General features: G+C 37.3%; 1 long non-coding RNA gene across 1 annotated transcript in view; it reads left to right on the forward strand.

The window, feature by feature from the left end:
• LOC146396454 (uncharacterized) overlaps window positions 1–23209 on the forward strand; it is a 330069-nt gene that overhangs the window by 305006 nt on the left and 1854 nt on the right. Inside the window, exon 6 of the long non-coding RNA XR_014828382.1 lies at window positions 21572–21679. This is a non-coding gene — a long non-coding RNA (uncharacterized LOC146396454). The remainder of the gene's footprint in view (window positions 1–21571; window positions 21680–23209) is intronic.

A 23209-nucleotide genomic window follows, 5' to 3' on the forward strand; every position in this document is an offset into this window, starting at 1 on the left:
TGATAATACTTTGTCACCCTCTAAAACAATTTATTTTATTTTATTTATTTATTTTTTGTCTTTTTGGCATTTCTTGGGCCACTCCCACAGCATATGGAGGTTCCCAGGCTAGGGGTCTAATCAGAGCCGTAGCCACCAGCCTATACCAGAGTCACAGCAACGCGGGATCCAAGCCGTGTCTGCAACCTACGCCACAGCTCACGGCAATGCCGGATCCTTAACCCACTGAGCAAGGGCAGGGATCGAACCTGCAACCTCATGGTTCCTAGTCGGATTTTTTAACCACTGCGCCACAACAGGAACTCCTAAAACAATTAATTTTATACACTTTTAAACTACAGGTATTTAATCTTATGTGTATGCTCTGCCCTCTCAATGACCACTTGTAAACACACACACACACACACACACACACACACACACAGAGTAATGCATATACATCCCCCTTTTCAGAGCTGTCATCTCTTCTGCTTCTTTTTGGGTGAGGGCAAGGATGTTTTAAGTTTAATTTTTATTTTATATTAGAAGCTAGCTGATTTACAATGTTGTCATAGTTTCAGGTATACAGCAAAGTGATTTAGTTATACATATGCAATACCCATTCTTTTCCAGATTCTTTTTCCTTATAGGTTATTACAGAATATCCACTGCTTCTTGATTATAGCCACACTCAAGACAAATACACCTGTACAGCAGTGTATTTGCTGCAATGCAGGGTGGTTAGGAAAAAAAGAGAGCGTCATTGCGTCCATCTTGTCCTCCCACACTGTTTCCAATTCTTTATTTGTGGAGAAATTTACCCTTGTTTCTTTGATGAGTGCATTTATTTATTTAATAAATGCTATTGAGTACCTGTTGTGTGTGAGACACACGCTTTGCTCTAAAAACTCAAATATTAATAGAATAGAGTCCTTGACAGTAAGTTCTCAGCCCAATGGAAAAGCAGTCGCACAGTCAGATAATTTTAATTACTACAATAGGTGATTTGAGTATATAGAAGAGAAGCACTTAAGAAGCCAGGGGAGGTTACTGTTAAGTTCATTATAAAAGATCAGCAGATGTTAACTCAGAAAAGGATGTGAGCATGGAAAGATAGAGGACAAGAGGTTGGTAACTGAAACAAGGACTGAGAGCTGTGATTTTAGGACTAGTAGGACACAGCAATGGGAAAGCTCTATGGTGTCTGAAGCAATTTAGGGTTGCAGGAGTGGTCAGTGTAAAGTAGTTGATGACTAAAGCTGAGAATTAACAGATAAATAGGTCCAGCAACTATAGAGCTTTGTAGTATCATTGTATGGTGTTTGAGTTGATTTTTGTTGATAAAAATTCAATAGGGGGTTTAAATAGGTCAGAGCATAAATTGACTTCCTATTTATATAAATTGCTATAACAGCGGCATTGAGAATGCATCTGAGTGCATTAATATTATTACTTGATATACACACATAATAGAAGATTAGCTGCTCTGATTCAGTAAATGTTTCATGACCACCACAAAAATGGCCAAATAATATAAATACAAAGTTTACAGAAAAGGAAATACCATATCCTTTTGAACTTACTCATTAAAGTGTAATTTTGTTCATAATAAGATAAAAGAAAATGAAAACCTCAATTAAACTTAATTTTTACTTAGGTAGAGATTGAAATCTATTAACACACTATGTTTGTGAGAGTATGGAAAAATATGCATTTTCTTGCATTTCTTTTTTATACAGGCATATACACAAACTTTTAAATATATACTGTCTATATATTTTATAAATATAGCATATATACTTTGAATCAGAATTTCACTTCCACAATTAGCCTACAGTATGCTCACAGGTGAATAAAAGTGGTTATATATAAGGTTCTCATTGCAGTGCATTGTAAAAGCAAAAGATTAAAAGCATCAAGAGCAGACATTATGTACATGATCCTGCTGGGAAGAACATTTAAAGCTCCTTATATACAAAGAAGGAATGCCCTCCAAAAGTATATGCTTTTATAAGAAAAATTGGTATAAAAGACTATATATCATTTGGTGACATATTGATGGAAAACAAACAAACAAGAGTATACATAGAATATTCTTGGAAGGATACACAAAAAACTGTTAATAGGGATTGCCCTTGATGAGGGACCAAGACATGGGGGGCTCTGGATGGGTGTGACTTTTTTTATAGTAGTCCCTTTTTTATTTTCAAAATTTATACCACATGAATGTATTACCTAAACAAGAAAGGAAGAGATGGTGGGAGAAGATGGGGAGAGGGTAGAAAGAAAGGAGAGAGGGAGGGGAAAGGAAGGAAAAAAGAAAAGAATTTAGAGGAGTTAATGTGCAAACAGAAATTTCACCCCCCCACGAGAGAATTGAACCTATGCCTACAGAAGGTCAGGAGATGAGCTTTGGAATCCACACAAAGCAAAAATATGTAATTGTGACATTCTTGTTTCAAGTGCAAAAATCTCAGGTAAACCATGAGCTAGAAAAAGTGCCCCCATAAGTATTACGGCTTCTTTGGTAATTCAATCTGTAGTTGGAATAGAAAAATAAAGTTTTCCTATGAATTTATAACCACAGATTTTTCTTCATTTGTTTTGGGAACTGATTTTTATTAGGTGTGAGAATCTTTGTGTCGAAAAGAAGTTAAGATAGAAAAAAGTTGGGGGTTACAATATTCTGTGAAACATGGCAGAATCAAATGAAAGCCATAATGGTACACATCCTTAATCTAAGTTTCAAAAGTTCTCTGCTAATAAATCTAGAAGAATGAGTACATGGCCTATAAATTATGGAATACACCAGAAAATAAATTATCATAAGCAAGAGATGATAGAATTAGGCCTTCAAATTTTCATATAACAGGAGTTCCCATCATGGCGCAGCGGAAACAATTCTAACTAGGAACCATGAGGTTGTGGGTTCGATCCCTGGGCTTGCTCAGTGGGTTAAGGATCCGGCGTTGCTGTGAGCTGTGGTGTAGGTTGCAGACACAGCTCAGATCCTGCATTGCTGTGGCTGTGGTGTCGGCTGGCGGCTGTGGTGTTGGCTGGCAACTGCAGCTCCAACTGGACCCCTAGCCTGAGAACCTCTATATGCTGTGGGTGCAGCCCTAAAAAGCAAAAAAAAAAAAAAAAGTTTTATATAACAGAGGTATTAAGTAAAAATGTTTAAAACTATTAAATGCATTAAAAAGGACTCAAAAAATAAAGATGGTATAAAAATACTTGGTAATAGAGTTAAAAAATTAAATAGAACTTCCAGATATAAAAGTGACTTTGGGGCTTATTAGCAAGATCTTGCAATAGGAAGTCCCATCTTTTTCTCCCACAGAAACACAGATTTAACATCGATATATAGACCAAAATACCTTTATGCAATTTCCAGAATCCAATTAAGAGATTGCAGCCTTCCAGTTGAACACAAATCCAATAATGAACTCATTGAAATGAGTAAGATGAGAAATTTCACTTTAGCCATGTTAGATCCTCCCAGAAGCTGTCACAGGTCAGCCCTGAGAGAGACCATATTGGCCTGAGGTGTCTCTCTTGGGAGAAAGAGAGAGAATAAAGCATGCATTCAAGGTCTCTAGTCTTTTGAGGTATTTCCCAAGAGATACCTGTCACACTTCACCCATAGTGAAGTATTGAGGGAATCAGCAGAGTGTGAAAGTCTAGCGGCAGATGAGAACAAAGAAAATGGGCAGTTGGCACTCAGTAACCAGTATACATCTATATCGTTGGGAAAACTATATAATGCTGAAGCTTATGAGGTGCAGCAAAAGCAGTATTGCGCTGAAACTTTCCCCTCAGGAATGAAGGAGAGAAGTGGAGTGAGCATGCCCCCAACATCCAGACCTTTCACCGCAATGACCTAAGGAAGAGGAGTGGGTGGTTTATGGTGCCCCACACGGCTCTGCAAGATTAGGAGAAGATGCACAACCCTGAAGCATCTCTTTCAGGAAAGAGGATGAGGAGAGGACCTTGCATATTCACAAAGAAGGTTTTAAAAGCTTCTGGAACTTCAATCCAGGCTGATTAGTGATGATCTTTCCCTGTCAAAGTCAGTTCATCAAGACTGAGGGGATAACTGCTACTTCATATGTGCTAACACTACCACAAAGCTATGAGAACTATGGAAAATCATGGAAATTTACACAAGCAAAAGAATGAAATAAACATCCAGTAACCAACACTTAAGAAAAGGAGATCTATAAATTACCTGGAAGAGAATTTCAAAGTAGTCATTTTAAAGAAGATCAGTAAGCTACTAAACAAACAAACAAACAAACTGAATAAAAATCAAGAAAACAATACATGTGCAAAATGAGAATATCAACAAAAAGAAACCATAACAAGAACCAAGAAGAAATTTTGGAGCTAAAGAATACAAAAACTAAGCTGAAAATATAGTAGTTTCAAAACATTACTTGATCAAACAATTGAAAAGATCAATGAATTTTATACAGATAATTCCAAATTATCCAGTCTGAGAGGCAAAAAGAAAACAAAAATGAAAAAAAAGTGTAGAGAACCTAAGGAAATTATTGGACACCATTTAGAGAATCAATGTGTATTATGGCTGAAAATATCCCAAGTCTGGGGAGGAAAATAGATAGACTCATAGAGCCTAAATGTTCCAAAGAGGATGAATCTAAAGAAGCCTACACCAAGACACATTATAATTAACTTGAAAGACACAGACAGAAAATTTTGAAAGTAGGCAAGAGAAAAGCAATTAATCACATAGAAGGGAACTCCCATGACTATCAGCAGATTGATCAGCAGAAACTGCAGGCTGGGAGTGAATGACATGCTGCCATACTCAAAGTGTGAAAAGCAAAAAAAAAAAAAAAATGCAGCCATGAATACTGCATCCAGCAAAACTGTCCATCAAAAAATGGAGAAATACATTTCAAGTCAAAGAAAAGTAAAAGGAGTTAAATTATCACTAACTTGCAATACAAGAAATGCCAAAGTGAGTTCTTCAAGTCGAAACAAAAGGACATTGAGCAGAAATGCAAAACCATATGAAAGTATAAAATTCACCGCTAAAGTGAAATAGACAAATACAGAATACTGAAGTACTATAATGCTGGTGTGTAAAACAATTTAATTTTAGCATAAAAATTAAAAGACAAAAGTATTAAGTCTAACTATTATTACAAAAGTTTTTAATGAATATATGATATAAAAACATAAATTATGACATCCATTTGATAAAGTGTATGTGTCAGAGAAGTAAAAGTGTAGAATTTTTGTAGGTGATTCACTTTGTTATCTTTACAAAGACTGTATAACTATAAGCTGTTTTATGTAAGCCTCATGTTAGCCACAAGGAAAATACATGTAGAAGATACACAGAACAAAAATAAAAAAGATTCAAAGAATATCACTATTAAAAAAATCAACAAAACACACAGGGAGATAGCAAGAAAGGAAAGCCAAAACAAAAGAATAAGAAGACAGACAGAAAATAATGATCCAAATAATAGTAGCAAGCCCTTCCCTATCAATAATTACTTTAAATGTAAACTTCCTCATAAGAAGACATAGAGTGACTGAATTAATTCAAAATCAAGACTCAACTAACTATATGTGGTCTACCAGAGACTCACTTTATATTAAAGGACACATATAAAGGTTGAAAGGGAAACCCTTGAAAGAGATGACCAAAAGAAAGCACTTAGACAGAACAGACTAAGTCTGAAACTGTCACAAGAGACAGAGAAAGGCATTATATAATGATAAAGGATCAACTCATCAGGAAGATATAACAATTATAAATATATATGCACTCAATATGACAGCACCTAAATATGTAAAACAAATATTGATAGTGTCTAGGGAAAAATAAACAGCAACAAAATCATAATAGGAAACCTCATTTTCAACAATAAATAGAACATGCCAACATTAAATCTATAAGAAAAGGGAATTTATGAATACTATAGACCAAGTGGACCTAAGAGAAATATACAGATCATTTCACCCAAGAGAAGTAGGATATGAAGTTGTTTCAAGTGCTCAAAGAATGCTCTCCAGAAGAGATCATATATTAGGCCATAAAACAAGTCTTCAAAAATTATGGAAGATTGAAATCATCCCATCTTTCCCAAACATACCATACCCATGCCATATTGGTACAAAATTAGAAATCGATGACAAAAGGAAAATTGGAAAACTCACAAATATGTGGACATTAAACAACACACTCCTAAACAATCAATAGGTCAAATAAATCATTAAAAGAGAAAAAAATATCTTGAGACAAATGAAAATGAAAACACAATATACCAAAACATATGAGATGCAGCAAAAGCAGTTGTAAGAGGGAAATTTCTAGCAATAAATGCTACAATAAGAAAAAGAAAGATCTCAAACAACCAAATTTTACACCTCAATTAAGAAAAATAAACTAAACTCAAAATTAACAGGAGAAAAGAAATAATAAAGTAGAGCAGAAATCAACAAAATAGAGGTAAGGGAAAAATCAACACAACTAAGACCTTTTTAACAAAATTGACATTTAGTTAGATGAAGAAAAAAAAGACTCAAATAAATAAAATTATAAATGAAATAGGAGACATTATAACTAATGCCACTGAAATAAAGTACATCATAAACAATGAACTCATTGGATAGACTAGAGGAAACAGATAAATTCCTAGAAACATACAACCAACCAAGACTGACTCATGAAGAAATGAAAAATCTAAACAGATAAAAGTGAATAAGTGGATTGAATCAGTAATCAACGACCTCACAACAAAGAAAAGCCTAGGACCAAATGGCTTCGCTGGTAAAAATTTACCAGTCTTTTAAAGAAGAATTACCACCAATCCTTCTCAAATTCTTCCAAAAAAGTTGAAAAGTCAGGAACATTTCCAAACTCGTTTTATGAGGTCAGCATTATCCTGAAACCAAAGCCAGACAAGGACTGTACAAGAGAAGAAATACTACAGACCAATATCCCTAATGAATATAGATGCAAAAATTCTCAACAAAATGCAACACAATCAACAGTTAAATTTGAAAGCTTTTCATGGACCAACACAAGGATGCCCCTCTTGCTACTTCTATTCAATTGGGAGTCCTAAAAGCAACTAGGTAAGAAAAATAAATGAAAGACATTTAAGGAGTTCCCATCATGGCACAGTGGAAATGAATCTGACTAGGATCCATGAGGACCCAGGTTCGATCTCTGGCCTCACTCAGTGGGTTAAGGATCCGGTGTTGCCATGAGCTGTGGTGTAGGTTGCAGATTGCAGCTCGGATCTGGTGTTGCTGTGGTTGTGGTGTAAGCTGGCACCTGCAGCTCCAATTCGAACCTTAGCCTTGGAACCTCCGTATGCCATGGGTATGGCCCTAAAAAAAGACATTTAAATCATTAAAAAAAGTAAAAATTATCCTATTTGCAGATAATATATGTAACAGGTTGTACACAACCCTCAGGGCTCCACAATAAAAAAAAGTCAGAACTAATAATTTCATAAATAGGAATAAAATAAAAAAATAAAAAGAAAAGCAAGAGAATGGATTCAAGGCACTACTTGGAAATACACTACATTATGGAAGACTCTTCTACATTCATTCCATTGGAAAAGAAGGGTTTGACAAGTTAGGTAGCCGTTTCTCTTACTAACTCTTCTAGTATTCAAACACCCTTCACTATGAAGCATTGTCCCTCCTTGACAATGGCCATCACACAACCCTCAAATGTTCATGGCATTTCACTGTAATTTTTTTCCCGCCAAGAATTCAAGAGAAAGTTTCTTGGGGTCTGAAGGATGTTGTGAGACCAGGTATTAAGAGTTTTAAGTTGCAGTGTACTAACACTGAGTACTGAATTACAAGTGACCATAGTTTTAAAATAGTCTCTGTGTGTGTTGCGAAAAGTCAGACCTTTGAAAATACAGGATCCAAGAACCTTTCTTGCCCAAGCGTTCAAGTAGTGCTGCCTCATGGAGTACAGGAAGGGCAGAATAAAGAGAATGCAGTATTAAAAAAGTAAGCCTGGAATGTTCTCAGAAATAAAAGAAGACATAATGGCTTAGAAACCCAGACTCAGAAAGCCCAAGGAATCTAGCGAAGGATAAATAAAATTAGATTCAGCTAAACACATCACAGGGAACCTCAAGACACCAAAGGAAAGAGAGATTCTGTAAATAACCAGAGATGAAAAGCAAATTTTTACACAGAACGTGGTTGTCATTAACATACTCTTGCTGAAGGAGCCTCAAAGAATATACTTCTGGAAGAAAAAAATAAAAACCAAAGGAAGATAGAAAATGCAAGGCAGAAAGATCAACGAATTGGTAAACATGAGAAAAAATATAAACCAGTATTAATGGTGTAAAATAATAATAATGACTAATTTAATGGAAGGCATCTATAGGTGCAACTAACATATTAGGCAACAATATAATACAAGTTGAAAGGGGAATAATTGAAATTTAAGCTTTGTAAGCCTCTTGAATATTCTGGAAGAGTGGAAATTATGATTAACTTCATATATTGTTGAAAAAATACTTGTGCTAAAAATTTGGTGTAGTCAACTAACAACAGACATATATAATGTGTAAATGTCAAACTTAGTGAATAAAAGAAAGAATAGAACAAAAAAATCTCTAAACAACATGGTAAACAGAAACAGAAAAAGGTGATAGACATAACTTTAAATGTATCAATACTAAGACAAAGCTTATCGCTAAAAAGTTGTGAAATTTAGTTAAAAGGAAGAAAGAATTTCAGTTACAAAAAGATATCTAAAACAAAAGTGCATTGAGAGATTGAAAACAGAAGGTTAAAAGTTATGATAGACAAATCACCAAATGAAAGCTAGTGGAGCTACAGGACTATCAGAAAAAACATTATTTTAAGGCAAAAACATAGAAAATGGTTGCTACATAATCATAGAAAGAAAAACTTACCAGGAAGATATACATTTGTGTGATTCAAACTATATGCAGCCTCAAACTGTATAAGGCAAAACTTGAGAGAGTTATAAGAAGAAAAATATAAATACATCATTGTGGTGACAGAATTTAGAATATGTCACTGGGTAATTAAATGATCAAGAAGAAATAAAACCTTAGTAAGCATATATAAAGCATAAAATGTAAACCACACAATGAAAACATAGATATAGATACATATAGATATATACATAATTTATGAAATTATCACTATTCAAACTTTTGTTTTGGTTTTTAGGGTTGCACCCACAGCATATGGAAGTCCCCATGCTAGAGGTTGAATCAGAGCTGCAGCCACCGGCCTATGTACCCATAGCCACAGCAATAAGGGATCTGAGCCACGTCTTTGACCTACACCATAGCTCACTGCAATGCTGTATCCTTAACCCACTGACCCAGGCCAGGACTGAACCCACATCCTCATGGATACTAGTCGGATTCATTTCCACTGAACCATGATGGGAACCCCCTATTCAAACATCCTTAACTTGATACTGGCAATTAATTTCATATAGTTCAATAGAAAATGAAGATTAAATCTAGCACACATTCTTTTCAAGATCTCTTGACAAACAACTAAAATTTAGCCCAACTAATAAAAGAGTTTAGTAAGGTGGCTGACACTAAAGAAACATGAAATTAACTGCTTACCATATCCAAGAAGGCAAAAATACAATCTAAAAATATAATGAGAGAAACATGAATTTCCCAGTTGCAATTTTAAAAGTATAAAATACTATATAGAAATAAATTTAACAGGATTATGTAAGACAAATGATGAATTAGTAAATTTATAGAATAATACAAGAAAGTCCTAAAAAATACGGTGGTGTTCTATTTTTAAATACAAGAACACTCAAGACTGTTGAGTGACAGTTTTCTAACCGCATTCATCCATAGGAAAGAGGAGATAAAACATCCTGGAGCTGATTTAGAGTAGTGGGATTGTGGCTGTGTCAGAGGAAAGGAATGAAAAATAACTGAGGGTTCTGGTAAAAGGGTAATTGATTTTATCAGGGGGCCGGCCTCAGTAAGGTTAAATGTTTAGCGGGGGTTGAGAAATTTTACTAAAAATGGAGACTAGAGGAGTTCCCATCGTGGCTCAGTGGTTAAACGAATTTGACTAGGAACCATGAGGTTGAGGGTTCAATCCCTGGCCTTGCTCAATGGGTTAAGGATCCGGTGTTGCCGTGAGCTGTGGTGTAGGTCACAGACACGGCTGGATCTGGCGTTGCTGTGGCTGTGGCTGTGGCTGTGGCTGGCAGCTGTAGCTCCGATTAGACCCCTAGCCTGGGAACCTCCATGTGCCACGGGAGCGGCCCAAGAAATGGCAAAAAGACAAAAAAAAAAAAAAAAAAGCGGAGACTAGAAACATGATAGCCATGGTAATGGAAACAAGAAGGTATGTTCAGGAAATGTTAATGAGTTAAGATGGGTAGAAACTGTGATTAAGTGAATGTGAGGGTTGAGGACAAAAGCAAAATCTGGAATAACGCCAATGCTTCTGTCTTGGATGATGGGGGAATAGGAAGGAGAAGCAGGATGAAGAGGAAAAGGATAAATGCAGTTATCAACAACATTCAAAGTTACTGCGTTTAAGTTGCATGTGGATTGTCTGGGTGACTGTGTTTAACCAACAGTTGCATAATACATTACAAGTCCAGCAGCATCTTAGGTCAGATTCCCCAGAAGAATCTGGGATAAAAAAATTCATGTGCAGGTGATTTTTTTAAAGTGCTTCCAGGAAGAGTAGAGGCTGAATAGGGAAGAGGAAGCCACTCAAGGGTATATTCTCAGGCAAAGTCCCAGCCTCCTCTCATCCCAAAGAATTCTGGAGGATACACCATACCACGAACTTGTCCTGCTCAAAACAAGGGAGCTGGGCTTTCCTACTGTCGAATCAGTCATTGACTCTGGTCTGCCCCAAGGGCAAAGCTTCCAGTTACTTAAATTCTTCTCATGTCTAGACAAAGTGGCTCCAGTAGCTCAAGAATTGCCTTCTGCCAAGGGTTGCAGAAGTAAGACTTCTGAAATAAAGCATGCAGAACCTGGGGGTGGACATGGGATGAGAAAACAGGATTAGAGAAGGATCTAGCCAGAACACTGACGCACCCGGCGAGAGACTTGGTTTAGAATGCATCCACCTGTTTGTACAAGGTAGAGCACATAGTGAATGGGGTATGAAGGCAGATCGTTTAGAAGATAGAAATGATCCTTGAGAATCACTGACATTTCAGAAGAAGAGCTTGTGGAGAAGCCTGAAAAAGTGAAGAAAGCATCAAGAAAACCAGAAGAGGAGCGGACCATGGCAACCTCCTGGGGTGTAATCATCACTGGCTTTTGCTTATTTGTTTTAAGATTATTCACGTACACATACTGCTGTTTTAGAAGAGCCAGCATGGGTCCCAGTGGGGAATATTGGTGAGAACTGTACAGATGCCTCTCCTAGGGGAGTCCAGGCATCAGCCCCAGGAGCATCATCACTTCCTCCCCGACTTTCCCCAGAACCCCAACCAACGCCAAAGACCCTCACGGCTGTGGTGGACTCAGCCCTGTTTGAACATGGTCAGTCTTCAGAGAGCTCAGAGTCTCCTTGACCAACTGCGGAGTGTTTTTAATTAGGCAATCTAGAAGGCACTATAGGATGATAAAGCACAAACATTCTGAAGGGGTGAAGGGAAATTGCCTGAGGGACTCGGAAAAGCCTTGGGTAATATTTGTTTAAAACAGTGGGTGAATCAGACTGCGCTCAGCTCTCCTGGCCTGAGTCCCAAACAAGAAATAAAGCTATAAGAATTATGGTGACTCAGAAGCTAATCTCACTGCTTACCTGGCAGGAAGAGGGAGAAGGGAAGGGAGAGGGGAAGGGGAGAGGGAGAGGGGGAGGGGAAGGCGAGTCAGGAATTGGGGTGTGTGTATGTGTGGAATCTTTACTGCTGCACATGAAAAGCCTTCTGGTGCGCCCAACAATTCTTATTCTTTACCTCCAGGTCCGTCATCTTTTTTTTTTTTTTTTTTTTAATGACAAAGTTTGCCTTATGTGTGACTTTATTGATATTTGCTGTACAAGAATTATCACTTAAGTAATACGTATTTACTTTGGAAACATGATAAAATCCTAAATATCATTTTGAAAATTACCCACTTTCTTATAAACAAAACTTTTGGACATTTCACATGAGTAAATGCTTAGAATTTACCTTGTGCTTTATTTCTATGTGAATACATATTTTTGAAAATTATATTGTTTGTAGCTAGAGAGTACTCTTTTGTAGAAATGTCCCAATTTATTCTGCCTCTTGACTATTGTTCGACATTTTTTTTCAAGCCTCCTGTTTTTAAACTAAGTACAATAAATGCCACTCTGATACCGGATATGCAATTGGCAGTGGCTTGGCTTGAGTCTGTTAGCACCTGCATTTTCTAGGCATAACCATTGATTGTATTCAGAGGAAATGCATCACTGGGAGATAAGAGAAGAGTATAATTTGAAGCTGTAAGAGAAAAAAAATGTATCCAGTTATAATACCTCCAACTCAATTAATAATATGAAATTATTCCCTGATTTGACAAAAATATTTAAAATCTAATTGTGCAAGCCTAATATGATCATTGAAATTCGAAGCCTCTGTGAAATCTTAGACTCCTAGGGAACTATATCCTACACCAGCACAGCCACCACTCCTCTTCAAAGATTAGGGTAAGAATAAAAAGGTAAAATATGCTCCCTGAGCTGAAAGAAAATACAATCTAACTGGGAATACAGAACAACACAGGCAAAATAAAATCATTCTCTCCACTGAACCAAAAGACATCCTTCTGCTATCCTTAAACTATTCACAACCACTGCATTTAAATACAAATGTTCAGAGCATCCGTCTTGGCTCAGCTGTAACGAACCTGACTAGGATCCATAAGGTTAGATTGCTGGCCTTGCTCAGTGGGTTAAGGATCTGTCTTTGCTGTGAGCTGTGGTGTAGGTCACAGACATGGCTTGGATCCCTAGTTGCTGTGGCTGTGGCGTAGGTCAGAAGCTGCAGCTCCGATTCGACCCCTAGCCTAGGAACTTCCAAAAAAAAAGATTAAAAAAAAAAAAAATCCAAGTTTTTTCAGACCTCTCTCTGTCATGTCTATACTTTGAGGCAAAATGATTCCAAGTGCCAGTGAATTTGGGTTCTATTTTTCTTACTAAAAATCTCTTTATTTCCTTTATGCCACCTGCTCATTCCATTTTTTTATCCTGATCTTCAAATATCCAAAGCTATATGTTTTTTGTCATAATTCTTGTAACTCATCCATTACCTTCTAAAGTTCTGGATCACCTGGTCAAATATCCAAAACCTTTTTCATAAATATCCTAGCATTCTTGTTTCCTTTGGTATTCTACATATTTAATTCTATTATGTGTTGCCAAAGTCTCAAAACTACACTATTCTCCGTAAACGTATGACTTACCACCTTCAGTGTTATATTGACAGCTGCCCAGTAACCTTTTCATTCAGGTTGTATGGATTTCTTATGGCATTATATACAGCTGCTATTCTAAAACTTTTCTATACTCCTTTGAACAATTGCTGCAAATTGCCTGACCTGAATTATTTCCCCTTTTATTATTGCTAGCAGAATCCCACTTTTATTCAGGAAGCAAAGAAGCCAAACACTTAACCCCAGAGTAAAAAGTGTGATTATTCTAAGCCAGTTGTGCTGATCTCATTTTCTTTGCTCATTTAGGGTCATTTACTGACCGCTTTGGCTAATGAGATTAGGGGATATTTGTAAGTGGCAGTCTGTCTACTTGTCTATCTGTCTGTCTGTCTACAGGAGAAAATGTGTTTTTCTACTTCTTTCTCCCTTCTTTGGAGAAGTCATGTGAAACTGTGATGCAACAGCCATCCTACCATTTTCAGAAACAGTGGGGAAAGTTTTGAAAGTGACAAACTTGTATCCCAATATTTTGAGCTCCTCAGCCTGTTTCTAGGCTTCTTATATGTGAGGTAGTTAATTGCCTGAAAATTACCCTTAGTTGACAATTAGGCTACTTGTTAGCAAAAATATCCTAATGGGTCAGCTTCTTATGCCCCAACCTTTATGAACTGATGTCATCAGTGCCCCCTACTTTACTACCGAAGCCTAAACTATCCTGCAAGGCCATAGCTAGATCACCCCTGATTCTGTTCTGCCTTTCTTCTATGTAGTTGGATGAAGTGTTTTTCTTGGAAAAATCAACTCATTTATCTATCTGTTGGAGTCCATCAGTTCTAGGACATTGTTCCATCAACCCTCTATTTCACCTGAACCTTAATTTTTTTTGTTTTATTTGCCTCCTCCTCACCTCATTGGTGATGGAGGGATCCCCACTCTAGGGTTATGGGGAACATATGGATACTATACAGGTCTTTTTGACAACAGTGTATTAGTCACATGAACTCGGCCCAGAGGAGAAGGATACCACTTGTGACATGTGGCCACATGGGGGCTGCACTCAGAAAAGAGGAAGGTTTTGTAGTAACAAGAGGGTGAGGGGAATTCTGGTTCCCATAAGAGGATGTGACTGGTTTATTTGACTGATTCTGTTGTGGGAGCAGGGAACTAAAGCCTGCTCCTTAGGGGTAAGCAGGTCTGTGCCTGGTTCCCATGATAAGGAGGGTTTTTTGGCAAAGGGAGCTTATCTGAAAAACAAAGATAAACATAGTGTTCACATAGCAATAAACTTAACATAGAAACATAAAGTTGGAGTTCCCATCATGGCTCAGTGGTAACGAATCCCACTAGGAACCATGAGGTTGCGGGTTCGATCCCTGCTCAGTGGGTTAAGGATCCGATGTTGCTGTGAGCTGTGGTGTAGGTTGCAGACGCAGCTCGGTTCCCTTGTTGCTGTGGCTCTGGTGTAGGCTGGCGGCTACAGCTCCAGTTCGACCCCTAGCTTGGGAACCTCCATATGCTGTGGGAGCGGCCCTAGAAATGGTAAAAAGACAAAAAAACCAAAAACATAAAGTTCAAGCAGAGTATGGATGTATTTTAAAACCTTTCTTTTAATTTTGTAAATTATTGTTATTATTTTTGGGGAGTGCACCTGCAGCATATGGAAGTTCTCGGGGGCAGGGGGCAGGGGGCGGGGGTGCGTGATCAGAGCTGCAGCTGCCGACCTACACCGCAGCCACAGCAACGCAAGATCTGAGCCGAGTCTGTTACCCACACCACAGCTCATGGCAACGCTGGATCTTTAACCTGCTGAACAAGACCAGGGATTGAACCCACATCCTCATGGATCCTCATCAGGTTAGCTGTTCTGAGCCAGGACAGGAACTCCTGTAAATATTTTTCTATTCATTTAAGCATATGCATCTACAGTGTGTTATTCATGGTTGTATTGTCTTTACCCAAAGGGCAAATTCTAGATTTTTGCTTCTGATATTATGCTCCTGTTATATTTTTTTGCCGAATATTTTTATGGCTAGATATTTGCATATATGAATGATTTTTTTTCCTTTGAATAAATGCTAGGAAATAGAAGTTTTGTCACAATTTACCAAAAGTATTAGCTACATGTTAATTTTCATATGAAAAATTTATTCTAATTTATACTATCGAAAATGTACTATATTTCCAAGTACTTTTTTTTGTCTTTTTGCCTATTCTAGGGCCGCTCCCGCGGCATATGGAGGTTCCTAGGCTAGGGGTCTAATCAGAGTTGTAGCCCCTGGCCTATGCCAGAGCCACGGCAATGCCAGATCTTTAACCCACTGAGCAAGGCCAGGGATGGAACCCGCAACCTCATGGTTCCTAGTCAGATTCATTAACCACTGTGCCACGACGGGAACTCCATCTAAGTACTTTTGAAAGCACTAAGCATTGTACTGCTTTAATTTACTTCCATGTGATAAGTAAGAAAATTGTCACTCTTGTTTAAATCCTTGTTTCTCCACATGTTTATTGGCTATTTATATTTCATCTTTCATAAGCAAGGACTAATATTATTTCCCATTTTGCTATAGTCCATATTTTCTAACTGAATACTTATGGAATATTTTTATTCTAGAAATAATTTTTTAAAATGCTCCTATAACATGTCTAGTGACAGAAGTATTGCTGAAGTGGATACTTTTTTACTAAAATTACCTGGTTTTAGTTTGGAGCCCTTTGCATCTAAATATCAAAGTTTTTGGAGTTCCCTGGTCACTCAGCCTGTTAAGGATTTAGCATTGTCATGGCTGTGGCTCTGGTTACAGCTGCTGCTTTGGCATGGGTTCGAGCTCTGGCCTGGGAATTTCTGCATGGTGCAGGTGCAGCAAAAAAAAAAAAAAAAGTTTTTTTATCTTAGGGAATTTTCTTTTCTTTATTATGTCTTCTCTTCAATTTGTGTTTTTAAATTATGCCTATTTGACCTCCCTATTCTGTTACCTGTATTTCCTGATCATTCTCCTCATAACTCTTATTTCTTTATTGCCTTGCTTTGATTTTTCTAAGTAACTTATTAAAATGTTCCCTAATTTTTAAGTTTTATTTTAAGCAATTCACTGCTTCCATTTTACTTTTTCTTTGTTTAGAAGTCATGTCTTTAACTCCTTGTCTGCTCTGAGTTTTCTTTCTTTTTTCTAATTTCACAGATTCAGTGTCTGCTCAGATTTCTTTGAAAGTTTAACTAAGGATATTCTGAAGTTTTCTTCTGCTTCTTTCAATAGCTGGGTTCTAAAAGATATAGTTACTTACTGATTTCTCTCTATTTATAGTGATGCTTCTGTTTCCTAATCTAATAGAAAGAGATCATATTTTTCTATTTTAGTGAGTTCAAATAGGTGCTTTTAGATATTGTTTAGTCCTCTGTTTAAGTCACTGATACCACACAGGAGGTGGGGAATTTTATATTTATTAGAGTTAAACTTTGGCAGATCACATATCTAAAACCTTTGGTGAAAATGGGTGGGGGGTGGGGGGTAGCTCATGTGCACTCATTTGCTTCTGCACTAAAAAGTTTCTTTTACAAGGGTGTCTTGGCAGCCTAAATATAACTTAGCCAGTAACCCCACGCCCACCCCACTTCTAGCTGACTGCATCAGTGGCCAGTGGACAGGTATCCACCTTTTATTTAATTTGTTCCTTACTTAGCAGCTCAAAGCTGTGTTTTTAGAAAGGGAGTCTCTACTTCCCCCCAAAGGTCAATAGGCTAGAAAATAGGCTTTTTTTCAATTGCCCCCAGAGACGTCTTCATTTCTAGGGTCTTGTTTTCTACAGGGGAAAATGTTATTATAATTCTGTTAGGTAGTGAGTTCTGTGTTCCTATAACCGACTTTTTCTATTACGTGATAAACACCAGATCAGTCAGTAATTCCTTCAATCCCGCCTCACATGCAGGTGGACTGCAAAATTTTTCTTCAACACTATTCAGAGTGTTGGTGTGATGCAGAAACTATTATTTTGTTGTTAGTGTCAGTACACTTTTTCTCTTATTATTTTGTTTACGATTTTTTTAAAAAAGAAACTTTGATACGATCAGGAGAGATGGTTCTCTTCCTTTTGTAGTAAATATTTTAAATGGATAGTTGGTACTCTTGGGTCATTTTTTTAAATTAGCAACTCATTATTAAGTCTTTAAATCTGCTTTCTGCCTAGAAATATACAACTGAAAATTCTGGCTGTTTTAATAACCTTGCCTAATAACAAGGTTCTTCCTTCTTACTCTCTGTATTAGCCAGGATATGCTACAGTAACAAACAGTCACACAATCTATGTCTTAAACAAGTTAAATGTATTTCTCACTCAGCTGCGTGCCCTCTGTGGGTGGGCAGGGGGCTCTGATGGCCACTGTCCTCATGCATGGTACCGCCAATGAAGCAGCCTTTACCTGAACCCTTCTTCATCACAGCAAAGGAAGCAAAGGGAAGCATCAGGAAGTTCTCATTGATGCTCAGATCTTTCAATGGAGAATAACACCCATCACTTTCAATCACATTTCATTAGCCAAAACGTGTCAGGGAAACACAATCTTTAATGTAACACAAAGAAGAGAGGGCTGGAATATTTATGGACAGTTCTAATAACTACCACATTTCCTATCATTTTTAACCTTTAACGCTATTGCCAACCCAAACTTCTAAAGTTTCCTCTTTGTTTTCCATGACCCAAGATCCCTAGTGCTCTGATTGTTTATCATATTTTCCTTCAGCTTCTCTTTTCGCAATGACCTAAGTGTAGTTGATCCTTAAATTTCTGTCCTTATTCATTTTCCATTTTATCTCTTTTGTCTGTCCTTGAGTAACCCTACAGTAACTCTTAAACATACATTTATCAGCCCAATCTTTCATCACTCACTTACCAGGCATTTACTGCCAGTCATATATGTGCAATGGGACATAAAGATGAGCAAGATAAACTCTCTACCTTCAGGGAGGTCACAGGGTTAGAATCGCAGAAGTCAAACAGTTTTCAGTAAAAAAAAAATGCTGCATTTTTTTTTTTTTTTGGTTTGTTTGTATTTTGGCTTTTTTTGGCTGCATCCGTGGCATATGAAAGTTTCCAGGGCAGGGATCAAACCACTGTCAACAGCAGTGACCCAAGACCCACTTCACCACAAAGGAACTCCTATGCTGCATGTTTTAATAGATTTATGGTATATTGAAATTATACCACAATTATATATTTTCATTAAATATATAATTTAATGAAATTATATAAATTATATATTTTCATTAAATATATAATTTAATGAAATTATATAAATTATATATTTTCTAAATTATATATTTTCATTAAATATAAAATTAGTTGGAGTACCTGTCATGGCTCAGTGGTTAAAAAAATCCGACTAGAAACCATGAGGTTGTGGGTTTGATCCCTGGCCTTGCCCAGTGGGTTAAGGATCCTGCGTTGCTGTGAGCTATGGCATAGGTTGCAGATGTGGCTGGGATCCTATGTTGCTGTGGCTCTGGCGTAGGTTGGTGGCTACAGCTCCGATTCGACCCCTAACCTGGGAACTCCATATGCCGCAGGAGCGGCCCAAGAAATGGCAAAAAAACAAAATAATAATAATGATAATAAAATAAAATAAAATAAGTTAATTACAATCTTATTTGTGGTATAGATGACATTAGAACTTATCATTCTGATGAGTAGGATAATTAATTTGAAATCTGATAACATTCAAAGTTATTCTCATAAAATTACATTTAAATATTCATAATAGTGACTAAAGCTCTCAAATTTTGAATGAAATCTTTTACTTAATCACTTTCGGGTAAGATTTGCTTTTGAATGTTTGCATAAAAGAACTGGAGGAAAACTATCAAGAAAAAGAAGTATCAAAGACATGCCTTTTTAAATTTAATACTGCATGTGAATTTTTCCTGGTTGCGAAAACAATACTAATCAGGAAATCTGAAAATCCAGGTGCCAAGGTTTAGTTTTGTTTTGTCTTGTTTTTCGGTTTCATTTTCTCTAAATTGACTTTAAAATGTAAAAGAACAATCTTGACTACTTGGAAGTCAAACTCTACCTCTTGATCTCTATATCAAGTAGAACACTACAAAAATATTTATGAAATCTTGCTATACAATTGGGTTGTGATGATCATTGTACAAGTATAAATGTAATAAATTCATTGAGTTAATATAAAAAAGTATGAAATCAAATGAAATTGCTTTATTCTCTATCTTAAGAAAATTTGGCCTTTTCATCCTATTTATTATCAGGAAGTTAAAACAATCTACGTGGAATATAAAAATTAATGAAGGAAATAAAATAAGGGTTACAATAGAACATCTAGATTGGAGACTTGGACTTAGGACTGGCTGTGCATGAGCAAGTCACGTACCAGTTGCTGTGACTTGGTTTTCTAGCTTCAAAATTCAAGGAATCAATGACTTTTAAACAGGAATGGGCTGGTGATAAGGACAAGTCTAAGGTAGTATCCTTTTTTTTCTTTTTGTATCTTTAGATTTATGTATATTTGAGCCCTTCAGAGTCTAACACCCTTAAAGCCCATAACCTCCAATGCCAAATCTTTCCCATAAAACCTAATAAATCACTAGCAACTCTCAAAGGTAGTGTAATGGGGAGCGGTGAAAGAGGTGAGTATAGGAGAAAGAAGTGTGGTTTTGTTGCATGAAGGGGGGCCTCTTCCAAGGCTCTAGAATGGGCTCTTGTCTAACACTCAGAAATGAATTATCTGAGACACACGTGCTGACAAAGCAAGAGGCGTTATTGAGACGGGGTGTCAAGGCAGAGAGCAGCAGGGTGAGGGAGTCTGCCACGTGGCTCACAGTCTCAGGTTTTATGGAATGGGGTTACTTTCTGGGTTGTCTCTGGCCAATCATCTTGCTTGGCCCATACCTGCTCTGGCCCAGGGTCCTTCTCAGTGGCGCTCACATCACTCAGCCAAGATAGATTCCAGCCCTGAGATCCTGGGAGGCTGTGGTCTCCTTCCTCCTATTGGCCCCTCGCTCATCCTCCCAGATAGTCTTCAAGGCAGCACCACGTTTCTTAGCAGGGCCTCCTGTTGTGAGATAACTCATGCAAGCTGCTGTTGTCTGTGCCTGGCCAAGGTGGGCCGTTTCAGTCACTGGCTCCCCAGCAGTTTGATTACTATCCATTTAAGGACATGTAGAATCTCTAAATTATATATTTTCATGAAATGTAAAATTAGTTAATTACAATCTTATTAGTCCTCTAACACCTTGGAGTAAGTCTTTATATAACAGATGTGTGTTAAGATTATTTGAACTACTAAGGAAGCCATACTCAAGCATCATCTGAAATTAAAGAAGAAAGTAGGTATTTGGTGAAAACAGATGACCCTCGAGGGTGAATCTGTTGGGTTTAAACCTGTGGAAAGGGACAGTCAGCCTCAAACATGAACGTGAGAGAAGGCCCACATCCTAACTCAGAGGTTAAGGCACATGTTTAATATTTGGAGAAAACGTGAGCCCTTTCATTAGGAGGGGAGACCCTAAATGACTCTGCAGGAAGAAAGCATCTTAATCATGTATTACACATCAGCTATTGCAAACGCTCTCCCTGGAAACTTTCTCTCTAGCAATCTTCTCAGCAGATGACTAAGCCAGACCTGTCAATTAAATGTTCCATCATGTCTCTTTCCTAGATCATGCTAGAGTATTTAATTAACACATTAGAGTCTGGAATAATATTTTCTCATGTGGGACAAGAGTTTAACTTTTTGAAATACAGGTTCAATTTTTTCTTTACCCTTTTTTGTCATTTTTTTGGACAGAAAATGGATAAAAGATGCATGATTTACAATACAAATCTGAGTAGATTCACTTGGGAGATGAAAGTATAATGGATTATTTAAGCTATTTTTTTTTCATGATGTGCTTTGGAATCAGTACTTTCAACTTGTCACCTTTAACTACACTTACGTAGTTGAAAATAATTCTGTTTTAGTTCCCTCTTTGGCTCTGAAGAATATGATTTCTTTTCCTAGTAGAACTCATTAGTCTTTCCATTAGATACATTTGAGTTTGGGACTCTGATTTCTCAGCTTATTGTTTCTAAGGAAATGGCTCGGAAAGGTCACATATCAGCTTTTTAGAGTAAAAATAATGAATGGGCATTTGAAATGAATAAGAATTAATCTCACCCTCTGTCCCACCTAGGACACGTGTTTGCCTTGTGCCTCATTTCCCACAACTGGAAGCTCCCAGCTGAATAATCACATCCAAACATGCTGAGCTAATTGAAGAGAGGTGCTATATAAACACAAGGTACTATTATTATGGTCATTTTCCCAGACCTTGGGCTTCCCCACCCACTTCCTCTAAATGTACAATGTGATGGAAGGCACTGCTTCCTCCAAACAGATGCAGACTTGGAGAGCAATGCCTTTGGTGCCCTCTAGTGGTTTCCTCTAGTACCAATTACTTAGCCATGGAGCCCAAGATACAACAGAAATTATTCCCTTGAGCAGGCTAGTTTAAAGGGTGAAAGCTATCTGACAAAAGCATACAAGACCTTTTGGGTTAACATTTTTTAAACAAAATTATCCACATGCATAAAATGCCAGGCAGTCTTCACTATATTTAAGAATAATGCCAGTATCTCTTCTGAATGGGAAAGTATAGAAACACTATTTTTCTTCATAAGCTAATCAGTCAACAGGTTGCTGGGACAAATCTTTCTCTCCCCACCCTGAAGGCTGCATTATGGATGCAGGAGGGCATGGGGAGGTCCTGAGCAGACAGCCAGTCTTCATAAATGTTTCCTCAATCTCTCTCTTGTCTCAACTCAGCCACTGTCAAGCTGGGTGAGGTCAGAGAGTTGCTTGTGTTGGTTGATCTCTAATTTCTTTATTCTTATAAATGGTTTTTAAAGTTATCAATTGGTTTAATCCGCTAAGCCTATTTTATGAAAGACGTATTTCATACAACCCCAAAGTATCAAACAAATGGGAGCGGAACCATTCTGGTTTAGGCTGTGTTGAGAAAGCTTTTCCCTATTTAGTCTCCTTTCCGTTTTATTCCCCCAAAAGTCCTTGATACACCTAGGAGAATCCCAGTGATCCAGGGATCATAGCGGTGTTTTTGCTTGTTTGTTTGTTTTTGTCATTTGTTTGTTTTGATCCCCTCAAGACATGTGAAAGTTCCCAGGCCAAGGATTGAACCCACACCACAGCAGTGACAGTGCAGGGTCTTTAACCCACTTGAGCACCTGGGAACATAGTTTTAAAATTGTTGTACTAGTTATCTTGATTGTTTGTTTAAGCTCCAGTTTGAAAAAAATTCACAATATTCTCCAGTTAATTTCCTTATAGGTTCTGACAAGTTTAATTTTTCTATCGCTCTGTAATACAATTTTTTTCCATTTTAGTCACCACCATGTGCACTGAGGCAGTTAAAGTAGAAAAAATGAACTTCTGTGCTCATGATATTGAGATTGGGAATTCACAAACAATTCTATCTAGTCATATGTACTGTTGAGTATCAGAGATTCAACTTGATGTTGGATTTCGTCAGGATAAGAAGCTGGTTGAGGCATAATCTAATTGGCAAACCTGTCGAAAACTTATAGTGTATCATCATTAATTGGAAAATCCTAAAATATAGATGAGTGTTGAAATTCATATGATAAAATCATCTGAATTGTATTGCTGTTCAGAGGAAAGGGAGGCCAGTACATTTTTCAAGAGTCATAAAAGAGACAAAATGAGATCAGCCGAGACTAAAAGAGAGCATGATTTTGCATAGATGGAAAGGATCAGAGGTTGATGAGGTCTTTATATGAGATTGGTGATAGGA

The sequence above is a fragment of the Sus scrofa genome, chromosome 14 (genome assembly GCF_054392235.1).
Source record: "Sus scrofa isolate SSC_HxYL_T2T_F1_AM1 chromosome 14, Sscrofa_HxYL_maternal_Yorkshire_Landrace_v2.0, whole genome shotgun sequence".
NCBI lineage: Eukaryota > Metazoa > Chordata > Mammalia > Artiodactyla > Suidae > Sus > Sus scrofa.